This window comes from Mandrillus leucophaeus, unplaced genomic scaffold (genome assembly GCF_000951045.1).
Source record: "Mandrillus leucophaeus isolate KB7577 unplaced genomic scaffold, Mleu.le_1.0 Scaffold143, whole genome shotgun sequence".
In the NCBI taxonomy this organism is placed as follows: Eukaryota; Metazoa; Chordata; class Mammalia; order Primates; family Cercopithecidae; genus Mandrillus; species Mandrillus leucophaeus.
The window spans coordinates 3,865,462-3,871,803 of NW_012101399.1; positions in this window are offsets into that span (position 1 = coordinate 3,865,462).

Here is a 6,342-nt window from a genome sequence, read left to right on the forward strand (position 1 = left end):
TTCCTTCCTTCCTTCCTTCCTTCCTTCCTTCCTTCCTTCCTTCCTTCCTTCCTTCCTTTTATTGAGTCTTACTCTGTCACTTAGGCTGGAGAGCAGTGGTATAATCATAGCTTGCTGTGACCCTGAACTACTGGGCTCAAGCTATTCTCCCACCTCAGCCTCCCAAGTAGCTGAGACCACAGGAGTGCACCATTGCATTCAGCTAATTTAAAAATTTTTTTTTTGCAGAGATACGGCCTTGCTGTGTTTCACAGTCTGGTCTTGAATTCCTGGCCTCAAGTAATCCTCCTGCCGGGGCCTCCCAAAGTGCTGGGATTATAAGCATAAGCCACCATGCCTGGCCATATTTTCTTTATATTAATGAATTGTCTAAAAGTCTTTCTCAGCGGTGGCATGAATTTTTATGTGCCCTTACACAAGTTTGACAAACTTAACATTTTCTTGAGGACTTGGAGCTGTCATGATGAACACCCATAATTGTACTGAGCTATGATTTCTTAGGACCCAGGACATCAGCTGAGATTTGCGGCACTATTTGACCATGACCTTGTTCCAGGGAGTTATGGTGGATTTTTCCTTTCATTTCTTTCAGTGTTTATGTCTTGCTTCAAAGAAAATTTTTGGTCTTCCATGTTCTTCAGGCTTCCATATTCCCTATTGTGAATGTGATTGCAGAAAAAAACCTTTTACTCCTAATTTGCCACTCCTACCTCTTTGACCTCAGAGGAAAGCATTCTACTTTCCACTTTGTCATGTCATCTCAGTGTGAAACAGACCTTCGCTTACTTCATTCTAGCCCCCAGAGACAAAGTTGCACTTTGTCAACAAGTTTAACTAAAGGCTGTTAGTTAACAAGTTTAACTAAAGGCTGGGGAATAACAGAGGAGAAGCACATTTTGGTACTACTACTGCTAGCTTACTCCTGAACCCAGAGAGGTTGGAACCCACTCTCAGTCCTCAATAGGGATATGCCTGTTTAGTTCCCATCCCTATCAACCCAACCTTGGAAGCAGGCCAAAGATATTTATAACTCCAAGCACAGATCCATGGCCAGGCTCCAAAGAGGGAAGGGCCTACTTTTTCACTCATCATTTATTGGCACCAGCATCTTAGTACTTTTCCTAAAATTACAAAACCAGTAGAACCATGAACCTGTCCCATGGCACCCATTAGGACAATGCATGAAAACACAACAGTCCAACATCAATACACTGTAGATGATTCAACCTGATATGGCTCACAGACATTGACAGTCCAGGCCTGGTTGAGCTCTACCAAGTCCCAGTTCTGCTCTTCTATGTGGTCTGTCTGATAGCATGAGATGCAAATCTTGCCTGCACATCCTACATGAAATCACCAGATTTTGCTTCTAAGTAAGAATATACACAAATCTCCAAATGAATATGTGGTAGTTTAAGTCCCAGTATAATCCAAATTTATACTTTGAAGAAAATCAGTATTTATCTAAGGAAGATGCAACATGCAGAGATACATTCCTATAGATTACAAAACAGGCATTTAAAATCTGTTGAGTTAAAATACAGATGTTAACCACGCAGAGTCACCCTGGCTGAAAATCACCAATTCAGAACAAGGCCTTCACTTATGTTTGAATATCTAAATGACTTATTCTGATCATTTTCTCAAAATGAAAGAACAATCTTCCCTAAAAGGGATTGCCAAATGTCATCTCTAGGGATAAAAAAAAAAAAAAAAAAAAAAAAAAAAGACCTGTGACTTTCAAATCACAGGGGTTGCCCTCTCTCCTTCTGCCCATCAAGTTTTTAAAAATCGTTAAGGCTGCATTTCAGTTCAAGCTCCCCTTAGGTAAGTGTGACATTTAATAGATTCCAAAACACTCTCTATTTGTTTTTACATTTCAACATCTCTGACTTCAGGATAGGTCTTATAATCTATGACTTCTCACAATCACATTTAGCCAAGCAGCATTCATGACATAGTTGCCTCTTACTTATATGAGAATTTAGTCCATTAAATAACAACTTTGCTGAAAATGTAGTGACTTGGCTGTTAGTGTCAGGGCCTGACCAGACAGCTGCAAAGCTCTAAACAATGAAACTTTTGAGGCCAATTGAGGAAAAAGGGAGGATCTGTTATTGTTAGAAAACCTCCATGAACATCTTCATAGGATCGATAAAGCTCCAGAATTAAAACTTGCATAATGGTGACCATGGCTTAGACAAAAGTCTTAGAGACTGTCACAGAGCACTCTTTTAAGAAATGCTTCCTCACCCATGCTCTTGCTTGTACAGAGTCTGATGCTCTGTAGAAAAGCACGTACTAGCCACTCTGAATCAGAAGTCAACCTTCTTCAAATGTGCAGAAGTTTTAAAGAACACTTCAACCAATTTATTTTCATTAATTTACCTTCTTTGGTAGGCAAAAGAGAGGTAAACGACTTTTTAAGGTCTATGTCCAAATATCTATTTCTAAGAAAGCCTTATATCATAGTTTAATTGATAGTGGGTTTTTATTCCTTAGAGGCATATAAAATAATGGTGTATATGTAAAAGGAGTATCAGTGGTCTCCCAATATTTCATCTGTTCCCTCATGTGTCCCAGTGCTCTTATAGGTAGGCTGAGCTATGTGATGAGTTCTGGCCAGAGGGATGTGGATGGAAAGCGAATTATGTTATTTGTGGGCCAAAGCATAGAAAAACTAGCTCTTAATTCCAGATGTCTTTGCTCACACCACAGTAAACCCTGAAGCCTCTTATAGAGATAATGGAGCCTCCATCAGCTTATAGTTCCCGAGTGACTAAGTAGAGCAGAGGCCTCAATTGACTCTTACTGCAGCATGAAATAAACTTTTGTTGTGTAAGGAGGTTGTTTTTATTATAACACAAGTCTAGCATATCCTCACTATGATACAGTCCATCCAGCAACCTGTGACCTCTTACATTTGATAAAATGAAGTATAGGAATACTCAGTGGAATGCTGATAAAAGCCTCGCTACCAGCTTTCATGGAGCTGGAGGGAATCCCCGATTTACAGCATTTGCCTATTTTTGTGGTGTAAATACTCCCATCATGGCCAATTTCAAGTTACTAATATGACTTTTTAGGAATTGCAAAATTCCTGAAACTTTAACAATCATCTCTTGGGAACCAACATAAATGGGCTGCAGCACAGCACTAGACATGTACTGCAAATATCTCCCCAGTTAACATTTTTCTCATAGAATGTTTATTGGTTTTTAATAGCCAACTTCATAGGACATATACATCTCTCAATATATCATTTTTTGGCTATGTTTTTATAGGAAAAAAATGTATATTTGCATATTTATAACTCAATAGAACAATTTTAACAAAGCAATACATGAGAAAAGAGATATAATTAGTAGAATGTCAGAATCATGTGCACACACTTTAAAAAGTGTACATTATCAACAAAGGTAAGTTTCTCTGTCACTGGCACTAACAGAGACATCACAGCATATAAAGTCGCTAGTAACTGTATCAGTCCTGAGATGATCAGCAAACATGGTTTGATCATTTTACATAATAATATGGTAGTTTGTTACTTACATATACACACTTTTCTGTGTTTTAGTTACTTTTTAAGAAATTTGTTGGTTTAAAGCTGATGTGTAACACATTGTAATTTTTTCCATTCCAAATAATGGGAAATAGGTTTCTAGTCAGCTTTTAAAATGTAGAACATGTGATTTTCAGTAACGGATTACTGCCATTAAGTGGGAAATGTTGATTATATAAATACTAAAACCTTGAGCTCTTACGAGCTTTAGTGCATGAATTTAAAATGACATCTATTTTGCCTACTCAGGGAACAAAAATTTTTGCATAATTCCTGGTTTTTAGTTATGTTCCAGATGGACAACACTGCTGGTGAGCTAAGTTGTGGATGGTTGAAGCAAGTAATTCTTATATTCTTAGTATAGTTTAAAATATATGGTACAACATTAGTTACTATCTGTTCTGAGAAGAGAAACAGGGTGGAATCCAATTATTTCTGATTCATTGAAGTAAAATAAATAAGCGTTTGGAGAATGGTTAACAACCTTAGCTACTCCATGTCCTCAAACGTCTTTACTTTGCACCAATATTTTAATCCTGCAACCTTCTCAATTCTAATCAGTTAGAATGAGATGAAGACCCTTCTTACAGTCCTTCCCAACACTGACACTTCTCCCCACTCCTGTTATCCTGGGTAAGGTCAGTCTGTGGAGGAATCAGAAGGCCATTTAAGCAAACCCACCCATCACAATATTTTTCCACCTGTCACAGTTTGGCATTTTGCTGATAGAGCTTTATCCTGTAGTGTCTTGAAAATCTGGAGTCTTAAAGACTTCCATGGGAAAGGCCACACCTTAAATTCCTTCCCATTTGATTCTGTAGAGGAAATTAAGACAATTTGTTGTGGTCTGTCCTGAAGAAAAGATCACAGTTTTCTCGTAGGAAAAGACATGTTTTAAGAAGTGTGAGACCAGTAGGGAAGACGGGACCAAAACAAACTTTATCTACTTGACAGCAGAGCCTGGAATTTCTAAGAAGTCCCTGACATTTACCCTAACAGACCATATTATCACCACCCTAAGGAGACTCCAATTCAGCCCACACAGAGCTCTTATATTCACCACTAAAAAGAGCCAAATGATGATTTTTAGATGGCATCACAAGGCTTCTCTCCTTTTATACTCTTAATTTTCTGATTCTGTGGATGGGATAGTATTGATCTCATTCCCCTGATACATTGTCTGCCCTTGCCCAGGGTACCTAGAATTTCCTATCTGCTTTCACTTATAGCCTTGCTTCTGTGAGTGGCCTGTCCACACACGTCATCAGCATCTCTTAGAAGTGCAGAATCTTAGGCCTCGCCCCAGGCCTACTGAATCAGAATCACCTTTTAATAGACCCACGTGATTCAAAGTACATTAGACTGAATGAGAACACTAAGACTAAACAAGACTGTTGAGAAGTCTTAACAGCCTTTGGAAAGCTAAGGAAGTTCTGAGGACTTCTCTACCATTTCTCAAATAGAGACCTGGGGTGTGTCTGAACTCGGTGGTCAACAAACATCTGAAAGTTTTTAATCACTGAAGAAAACACTTCTAGCATTCTTTCAGTACTCCACTAAGTTGGACTGGATTGCTCATAGAAGTAGATAGAGGCTATTCAGGAACGACTGATAAGAGTTCTAGCCTGTTTTTATTGAATACTTCTCCCTGCTACACAACATAGCCTTTTTTCTCTATATTTAGTTTATTTTGGGGTTACTGTGGAAGACATGGGCCCCAAGTTCTTTCTGCATTTATATGCCATACATCTTGGTTGCCCAATAAAGGTGCTAATCATGCAGTGTACATTTTGTTCATTGGTCATTTTGATTTGTATTGATTTGATTTGTATTGATTATTTCATATTTATAACACTTAAATATTCAAGATAATTCTGTATTGCTTAAGCACACTATAGTCTAGAATCATAACATCTCAGGGTTTTTGTGTAATTCTTCAGATATCTTAAGTATACTGTTATTTGCTGCTGGAATTCCCCCTAAACACCCTACAACTGGTCATCTTCACTCCACTTGAATATGTAGAATAATATGACACATATCACATTTTATGCTAACCTTTCCTAGTTTTGAACAATTCTAATTAGTAGAAGTTATTTCTCATACTAGATTAAAATCTGTCATCCATTTGTCTTTAAAATTATGTATTCATTGCAGTTATTAATTCTACACTATATTTCCTTATCTAGCTGATGTTTTCTTTCTTGTTACTAGAAAAATTGGGAACCAAGGCACAGAAGTACTATTGTAGGGTTTCAAAGGACATCAAAAAGGACACACACACACACACCCCCCCCCACACCCACACACACACACACACACACACACACCCCAAGACTGGAAAGCATTTATTTCTAACTTACAGTTCTATTCACTAGACTGTCTGCCAGGCAATGCTGCCCTGTGACCAACACTCTGATAATATATAAGCAAACACATCAGTCCCTGGGAAACAGCATGGATCAGGGTGTGGTAAAAATACAGAAACTGTGTCCCTCCCTTCAGGGGTCAAATATCTGGCAAACATCCTGGGGTCAGATCGGAGGCCAGAATCTACTGTGGGGAGCTGATCCGTTCCCACAAAGGAGATTTGACTTGCTGGCAGCTGGCAATTTTCCTTTGTGAAATGGGTGTTCCTGGCACTCCATAAAAGTCCTCCCTCCCTCCGCTTTTTTTTTTCTCTCCACCCCCGCACTCCACACCCTACTGCACACACCCTCCCACTCCTATACCAATAAAACCCCTCCCTAACATACATTCTGCACACACGCATGCCCCCA